The 9,693-nt window shown below is 45.3% G+C and overlaps 2 non-coding genes across 2 annotated transcripts; one reads left to right on the top strand and one right to left on the bottom strand.

Annotated features, from left to right (window-relative positions):
* Nucleotides 1-329: 329 nt before the first annotated feature.
* Nucleotides 330-404, bottom strand: Trnat-ugu (transfer RNA threonine (anticodon UGU)). The gene has a single exon. It is a non-coding gene; the product is annotated as a tRNA-Thr (tRNA).
* A 459-nt stretch (nt 405-863) lies between these two features.
* On the top strand, nt 864-938 carry Trnat-ugu (transfer RNA threonine (anticodon UGU)). Its single transcript has one exon. It is a non-coding gene; the product is annotated as a tRNA-Thr (tRNA).
* Nucleotides 939-9,693: the final 8,755 nt, after the last annotated feature.

Below are 9,693 nucleotides of genomic sequence, written 5' to 3'. Positions count from 1 at the left end.
CGTCGTGGAAACAGTACGTGGATGATTCTAGGTTATTGATAGAGCAAGACGCTGACTACGACGTCGAGCAGTAGAGTGTTAACATGCCGTCACACAGACCCTCCTAGTGGGGTGGCGTAGAACCGTCGCACTGAACGGGTAGTGTGTTGAAAAATAAGGTTTTCTAGCAAAACGAGTGGGGATAATATGGTACACTGTAATTCTGAATAAAACCAACTTGCTTTCAGGAAAAAACGGTGTGTTACTTATTGACTGTCATGATAATTAAATGGACACCCTAGCTGCAAACAGGCGTTGATGTACTTCATTGGGGACATGTTGAAAATGTGTGCCCCGACCGGGACTCGAACCCGGGATCTCCTGCTTACATGGCAGACGCTCTATCCATCTGAGCCACCGCGGGCACAGGGGATAGTGCGTCTGCAGGGACTTATCCCTTGCACGCTACCCGTGAGATCCACATTCCCCACATGTCCACACCACTACATTCGTAGTGCGCCTAATAGATGTTTGCCCATCGTACTCATTACTCGTGGCAGATTAATCTACCAAGTCCCGTACGAGTTCGGGCATAGCGTGTGCGTTCGCACAAGAAGGTCAATGGCCGGAAAGCCGTATTTTAACTATATATGACGGTAGTGTCTGTTCCCGAAAGAGCAGTTACCGTGGATGACCATGCAGCTTTGCTAGAAATGAAATGATAATTAAATGGACACCCTAGCTGCAAACAGGCGTTGATGTACTTCATTGGGGACATGTTGAAAATGTGTGCCCCGACCGGGACTCGAACCCGGGATCTCCTGCTTACATGGCAGACGGGGAGCGTGCAAGGGATAAGTCCCTGCAGACGCACTATCCTCTGTGCCCGCGGTGGCTCAGATGGATAGAGCGTCTGCCATGTAAGCAGGAGATCCCGGGTTCGAGTCCCGGTCGGGGCACACATTTTCAACATGTCCCCAATGAAGTACAGCAACGCCTGTTTGCAGCTAGGGTGTCCATTTAATTATCATTTCATTTCTAGCAAAGCTGCATGGTCATCCCGGTAACTGCTCTTTCGGGAACAGATACTACCGTCATATATAGTTATTGACTGTCCCTCGTAATTCCTCACACTACTGGCTTACTTCAGTAATGATGCAGGCAGTGTCATTGCTTGTGTTCTGATCGTGCGGCCCGCTTCTTACTCATCGTTACAGCATTCTACATTACTGTTTAAGAAAGCGAGTTATTCCTCTCTGCTGCGGAGTGAGTGCTGATACGAAACATCCTGATAGATTAAAACTGCGTGCCGCCCCGGGATGGAACTCTCATCTTATCTTCGTGCTAAATGTTCGTTGTAGTCAGTAGAATCGCTCGGCATTCAGCCTCAGATATCGGCTCCCTAAACATGATATCGCAGTGTCCGTGTTACTCTGAGTTACAATGCAAAGTTGCTTTGTACACGCATGTCCAAAGGAACAGGCGCTGCGGCAACTACAGCCGTTACGAAATATACTACTTGTAAATCGTAACTGCGAATACGGACAAGTATCAGCTGTAGGATGGAATGATAATAACGAAAATATTTACCGAACTGCGACTCGAATCCGGATTTCCCGCTTATGGCTTACCACCTTTTTTATCTCATTTTGTTCTTTATTGTTCGTTCTGGTTGTTCAGGACGGACGTCCCATGACGCTTATTCAAGTTAATCGTTGATCAATTAACACAGTTTCTTTTATTACAGACGGCAGCTAAGCCTCTGACCGAACACACTGAGCTACCGTGCCGCGCCGCTTGGCTATTCGTGCAAAACTCGCGGCCACACACAAACTTCCATATGTCGTCAACCATGAGTCTACAACCTGTACTCGTACATCCATTATGTATAGTCTCGTACAGGTGAGACACTTTACTTGAAAGTCGCATGCCTGGTGTCGGCGGATAAACGGCATATTGAAGTGACTGAGTTATTCCGAATCATGATGCAGAGTTCCTTTGAACGTGCATAATGGATGTACGAGTATAGGTTATAGACGCATGGTTGCCGACATATGGAAGTTTATGTGTGGCCGTGACTTGTTCACGGCCTAATGGTAAGGTGACTGCTCGCTATAAGCGGGATATCCGCTGCGAGTGTCCGTCCATTCTACAGTTGATGGTTGTGCATATTACCAACTGCGAATACATTTAATGGTCCTCTAAATGTCCTCAATAGCGCCTCGCGTAAAGAGAGTCGCATTTCCTCCAGGGATTCCCATTTGAGTTCACGAATTTTTCCTGTAATATTATTTACTACGTGAGTTTCAGTGTTGTAACAAGCATGTACATCTAATAATGTCACATTATCAGATGATGAAAGAGTAGATCCATCGAAACTGGTCATAGTAATTAAAAGAATTGCTACCGATCTTGACAAACTAGATTCTTCAAGACTAAAATAGCTTTCAGATTTCCACCAACGATTGACGTAATGTCAAACATTTATATCTCCGTAATACTCGGGTACTGATCGTACCTACCGGTAACACATCTGACAGAAAGACGCTGTCTATACCGACAGGTGTAGTTCAATTAGGGTGCAGTTTCAACTGTGCAGAAAACATCAGATTGCAAAGTTTGTGAGGTGTTTGCGTGAAGATTGTTCGATGCAGAGAAAAAAGAAGAAACACTCTGATATATGTACATACACTCCTGGAAATGGAAAAAAGAACACATTGACACCGGTGTGTCAGACCCACCATACTTGCTCCGGACACTGCGAGAGGGCTGTACAAGCAATGATCACACGCACGGCACAGCGGACACACCAGGAACCGCGGTGTTGGCCGTCGAATGGCGCTAGCTGCGCAGCATTTGTGCACCGCCGCCGTCAGTGTCAGCCAGTTTGCCGTGGCATACGGAGCTCCATCGCAGTCTTTAACACTGGTAGCATGCCGCGACAGCGTGGACGTGAACCGTATGTGCAGTTGACGGACTTTGAGCGAGGGCGTATAGTGGGCATGCGGGAGGCCGCGTGGACGTACCGCCGAATTGCTCAACACGCGGGGCGTGAGGTCTCCACAGTACATCGATGTTGTCGCCAGTGGTCGGCGGAAGGTGCACGTGCCCGTCGACCTGGGACCGGACCGCAGCGACGCACGGATGCACGCCAAGACCGTAGGATCCTACGCAGTGCCGTAGGGGACCGCACCGCCACTTCCCAGCAAATTAGGGACACTGTTGCTCCTGGGGTATCGGCGAGGACCATTCGCAACCGTCTCCATGAAGCTGGGCTACGGTCCCGCACACCGTTAGGCCGTCTTCCGCTCACGCCCCAACATCGTGCAGCCCGCCTCCAGTGGTGTCGCGACAGGCGTGAATGGAGGGACGAATGGAGACGTGTCGTCTTCAGCGATGAGAGTCGCTTCTGCCTTGGTGCCAATGATGGTCGTATGCGTGTTTGGCGCCGTGCAGGTGAGCGCCACAATCAGGACTGCATACGACCGAGACACCCGGCATCATGGTGTGGGGAGCGATCTCCTACACTGGCCGTACACCACTGGTGATCGTCGAGGGGACACTGAATAGTGCACGGTACATCCAAACCGTCATCGAACCCATCGTTCTACCATTCCTAGACCGGCAAGGGAACTTGCTGTTCCAACAGGACAATGCACGTCCGCATGTATCCCGTGCCACCCAACGTGCTCTAGAAGGTGTAAGTCAACTACCCTGGCCAGCAAGATCTCCGGATCTGTCCCCCATTGAGCATGTTTGGGACTGGATGAAGCGTCGTCTCACGCGGTCTGCACGTCCAGCACGAACGCTGGTCCAACTGAGGCGCCAGGTGGAAATGGCATGGCAAGCCGTTCCACAGGACTACATCCAGCATCTCCACGATCGTCTCCATGGGAGAATAGCAGCCTGCATTGCTGCGAAAGGTGGATATACACTGTACTAGTGCCGACATTGTGCATGCTCTGTTGCCTGTGTCTATGTGCCTGTGGTTCTGTCAGTGTGATCATGTGATGTATCTGACCCCAGGAATGTGTCAATAAAGTTTCCCCTTCCTGGGACAATGAATTCACGGTGTTCTTATTTCAATTTCCAGGAGTGTATTAAGCTACCAAATATAAAGATATCTACGTTGGACATTAGTTGGCTGCAGTGGGGGGAGGGATTGACGAGCAGTGGTCACGAAAGATTAAATGCTGTACTTTCAGATAGTCATAACTGTACACTATCAGAACTATGGCCCAAGTGTGCTTTTTTCTCCTCAAAGTACGAAGTAAGCTTGGTGATGTTTCCTCGTGAGATGAATAGTTTGAAACAAGGAGGAAACATTGGAGGGCTGTAGAAAGTCAGTTAGAAGACAACAAGTATTGAGAGAGAAATTATACTTCTCTCGGTAGGGCATGGCACAAACGTACAGTGCAATCTGGCCAGTGGAATGATCAAGTAGATGGTCGCAGGAAAGATAGAGAGGGAAGCGCAGTGGAAGTGGGTCGCCGTGCATAACAGGCCTCGTGGCTGCGGGGTATCAGCAGTCGCTGTGAGGTGAGTTGTACCTGGACTCTGGCAAGGGGCTCCAGCGGAGATAGCGCTGGACGCGCCAGGCTGGAGTTACGGGCCAGATAGCGGGCGGCCAGCGCTTAGCCAGGTCAGCCCGACCGAAGCTTTCAGAGGGGCGCGCGAACGGAAAGGTAGCGGCGATTATCTGCTACTACTGAGGCACAGTCTGGAGCGGTGCATTGCGCTGCGCTTTCCGGAGAGATGCTCTCTTTAACAACTTACGAAGAAATCGTTTTACGAGCTATGAATCGCAAACCAGCCTCTCGTCTGACCTGTTAAGGAAAGCTCGTAACATAGTGTAGCACCACAACCCTTCATTGATGCGACATACGCTGATCAGAAGTATCCGGATTCCAGCATGTAATGCAGAATCGATCACTAGATATCACGAGAGACGGGCCGGTCAGTATATGGGAGAGGATACTGTAGTGTGTTGAGTAAAGAAACATTGATAGCAGAATGGATAAGTCAGAAGAGTTGAGGGACTTCGTGTGTGGACTAGTCATTGGATGTCACCTAATTAACAAACCCAACAGAGACATTCCATCCCTGTATATGAAGATAGTAACTGTTCTCGAAAGAACAGATACCACTGATGACCGTGCAGCTTCTCTAGAACAAATGATAATTAATTGAAGCCCTCGGCTGCCGACAGGTGTTGTTGATGTATCTCAATGGGGTCAGCTGAAAATGTGCCGACAGGTGTTGTTGATGTATCTCAATGGGGTCAGCTGAAAATGTGTCCCCGACCGGGACTCGAACCCGTGATCTCCTGCTTACATGGCAGACACTATATCCATGTGAGCCTCCGAGGACACAGATGAATAGCGCCACTGCAGGGACTTACAACTTGCACTCTTCTCGTGAGACCAACATTCCCAACTGTCCACAATCTACATACGTAATGTTCCTAATAGGTATTTGCCCATCCACTCATTACTCGCGCACACAACTAATTTACTATTAGGAACATTGCGTATGTAGATTGTGGACAGTTGGGAATGTGGAACTCTTGGGAATCGTGCAAGTTGTAAGTCCCTGCAGTCGCGCTATTCATCTGTGTTCTCGGTGGCTCAGGTGCATAGAACGTCTGCTTTGTAAGCAGGAGATCCCGGGTTCGAGTCCCGGCCGGGGCACTCGTTTTCAGCTGTCCCCACTGAGGTATATCAATAACACCTGTCGGCAGCTGAGGGTTTCATTTAATTATCATTCCTTTTAAAGCTGCCCAAGTCGACTGTTGCCGTTGTGATTGTGAAGTGGAAACGTGAAGGAACAACGAAAGCTAATCCAAGATCACGCAGAGGTCATATACTAACGAACAGGGACTGTGGACCATTGATTGTCAAGGGTAACTGTATTTAATCACGAGAAATCAACAGAAGAAATCACTCGTGTGTTCCGAAGTGTACCATCAGTCCAGCTAGCACAACGACTGTGCTTAGGCAGGTAACGGGATACAAAAGGCCGAACAGCTTCTCATACGTAACACATTTCTGTAGTCAGTGCTGAGCGAGAATGAGGTGGTGAACAGTGGATGACAGGAAACGAGTTATTTGAAGTGATGAATCACGCTACACCCTGTGACAGTCCGATGGAAGTGTTAGAGTCTGGTGAATGCCTGTAGAACGTTACATGCAATCATGTGTAGTGCCAACAGTATGAAGGATGTGGCTTTATGGTAAGGCGGTGCTTTTCATGATTAGGGTGTTGTACCATTATTGTGGTTGAAAGACGGTGAATGGGGGAATATAAACACATGTTACAGAGTTGTACACTGTGCACAGTAGACGGAAAGTTTAGTGACGATGATTGTTTGTTTCAGCATGACAATGCACGGAGTCATAAAGCTGGATCTTTGAGGCAGTGGTTTGTGAAGAACAACATTCATGAAATGAACAGGCCTGTCGAGAGTCCCGAAGTGAACCTAATGGAACACCTATGGGATGGGCCAGAACGTCGACTTTGCTCTAGACTGCAGCATCCAACCTCTGCCTTCTTTGAATTCAACTCTTGAGGAGAAATGGGGTGCCATTCCTCCACAGATATTCGGACACCTCATTGAAAGTTCCTACTGCAGAGTTCAAGGCGACATAAAGGCGAAGAGTGGATACGCCCCATTATTAGGTATCGAGATACTTTAGACTAGATGGTGTATATTTGGTTGGTCGTGCCCCACAGCTGTAACAATTTAATGAAAAACATTTTTATACACACCAGCAGCTGCTACATAAACTTAAGCTAATATTCAAAGATTTTGCATTACCATCTTAAGTCATTCTGTTTGGATTGTATACATCCTGTAGAGCACATAGGGGACTATTACCTGTTGCAAAGCGTATGTTGCGCTGTGTAAGTAACATAAATCATAAACATAACTCATGTTTTCCTTCAAAGTGATCTGTGCACCAGGATTGGCTCAAATGGCTCTGAGCACTATGGGACTCAACTGCTGAGGTCATTAGTCCCCTAGAACTTAGAACTAGTTAAACCTAACTAACCTAAGGACATCACAAACATCCATGCCCGAGGCAGGATTCGAACCTGCGACCGTAGCGGTCTTGCGGTTCCAGACTGCGGCGCCTTTAACCGCACGGCCACTTCGGCCGGCCGCACCAGGATTAATGCCACCCATTCAAATAAGTGTATGTAATGACATAAGAGTGTGTAACGTTGCAGCTATTTACACGGCTGCAGAGTTTTGCAGTATGTTTTATTCCATTAGGTCAAGCTGTATTAGAAGCTGGCAATGAATCCTCCAGCTCCGGCCGTTGTGTAGTCGGCTGCTGGCGTTATAATGCCATCTGTCGCGGTGTGCGGACTGTGAGAACTGCTCTGTGTGGAGCGTACTAAGATCACTTATGCATCTCACCTAAGAAACTAAATAACAATGATAAATATGATGTGCTTATTTTCAAATTTGGTATAGAAATTTTTATGATTTACAAGAACAGTGCGTAAACTTTTCATGTGGATAACTTTAATAGTTTTGTAAATATAAAAAACCTATTAAAAAGTATTTAACCGACACTTACTAAAGTAAATTCAGATACGAATCACGACATTTAAGTTTCTTTGTCATTTGAAAATACTAACAGCACTTTTAGTGCGCACAAGTTATTTTTAAAGAATTTTAACTCTAAACTTTTAATAATTTTGCTTTCGTAAAGAAAATAATAATTTCAAAGTTATTATTAATATTTTGTGTTAGGGTGGTAGTAGATGAGAGTGAATGTGAGTGTGAATGTGGGGACATACGTCAAATTTCAATTTTATAAGGTATTACGCCATCCGTAACCACCAAGTGTTTCGTAACCAGGATGTCCTGAAGACGTTGGATCCCCCTAACTGATGGATAACGTAGGTCTAGGAGCGTTTGCTTTTGTAATAAGGCAGCCAGAAGGATAGTAAGATGATACTTAGTTCTAAAGTATATTTCAAGCATATTTTTCTTTTGATTTTCGTTTGGTTTGGTTTTGTGGAACATTTTGTGAAGTTTTGCAATATGAAATGATGTAGATGCATCTGCGAATGCTGATTGAAGTAAAGCGGTTTGCGAGCGAAATTGATCATGAAAGGTTAATCTGACTGGATGATCGTTTTGATCAACCAATGGGAGAAAAGTCTTTCCTGCGTAATTGAATGAGTTATATGCCCTGTGAGCGACGGCATTCAGTCAGTCGTGGACTCACTGTCGGACGAGAAGGTCATGTTAAATGAGTCCGAAAAATTTATCTGTAAGATGAAGAAATGGCGGTTAAATTGCGCTCGGTTTATATCGCCGTGCTAGCAGATGCAATTACAGACATTTCAGTGAAGTTTGGAGAGGTTTCAGAACGTTGGTTACAGAATAAACCCCGTATGAAACTATCGACCTTTCTGAATATTCCGCGTGGCGTGTTCCGTGTGCATGTACAGAACATTTTGGCTAGCATCTTCTTTCGAAGGTTCCACTGGAAAGGACCGAATGTGAACTCGTTTTGTAGCAGTGTGTTGCCTGTGTGAATCTCATAGGGTTGGACATAACACATTTCTGTCTGTCTTACGTGTGATATAAGCTGCACGAACTAGTAGTAAATGTACTACCAACGTAAATGTGGGCTTGGTGACACAATAAATGAAAAGGACCGTAATAAAACATTAGTATCTACAAACAAACATTTTAAATGAATGGAGGAAGCACCCACATTGCCCATTATTAATTGAGATTTACAGGTTTATCTTGTTACTGGAGTTACGCGGATTTTGTAATCGTAAGTATGGACGGTGGTTTTCTTCAGCGCTGCTTTTCGCATCGTCTACATGGAGCAACGGATGGTGAATGGACACTATACTGAGGTAGGTGGACATGAAATAAATCGCGAAACGAGTCCCTCGAACCCCACCCCGCCGCAAATGATGTAAATAATTTCCCTTACTTCACTACATGCAGTGCTTACTAGTTTCGACTTTTTTTCTGTCTTGCCACGGCCCACACAATGTTGTACAGAATCAGTATAAACTGTGTTCCTTCTGATTTTGCTAATGGTAATTACCGGTAATGGTAAAATAAAAATTCTACCATTACAAAAAGTCGCTGGTTCCATTTAGTTTTGGAAAGCTTCATTCATTAGAGTTGCAGTGTTACACATCTATAACTTTGTTTTATTCATGCATGATAACTTTCCTCTCCTCAGAAAATAAACAAAAGGCCCAACTATAAATATCATTTGACTCTTGGAGTCGATTTCTGGGACAATTTAAGAATAACCATTTTTTTGAAAAAAATGTTTATTAGCAGACATTTATTGGCCCATCACACAGATAGATGAATCGGTTCAGTAATAGTCCTAAGAAAGCCAAGATGTAAAGTATACTAACTAGTAGCAAGTGCACTCAGATTCATTTCTGATGAAATTTCAAAACTATTTATCTTTTTATTTTATTGATTTATCTACGAATTTATTTCAGCTGTTAAGGTCATGGCCTTTAGAGCCTTTCTTACTCATAACTAAACCCTCAGTGAACACATATTACTAAGAGCAATATAGAAAATAGTAATAATAATAATAACAATGATGACTATGGTGATGGTTATGATGATGATGATGATGATGATGACAATGTGAATACATGTATCCAAGATACTCATAGTAATGAAAATGTAGAATTTAAGAAATTTCA

Source organism: Schistocerca nitens, chromosome 7 (genome assembly GCF_023898315.1).
Source record: "Schistocerca nitens isolate TAMUIC-IGC-003100 chromosome 7, iqSchNite1.1, whole genome shotgun sequence".
Taxonomy (NCBI): Eukaryota; Metazoa; Arthropoda; class Insecta; order Orthoptera; family Acrididae; genus Schistocerca; species Schistocerca nitens.
This window is presented reverse-complemented; position numbering and strand designations above follow the sequence as displayed.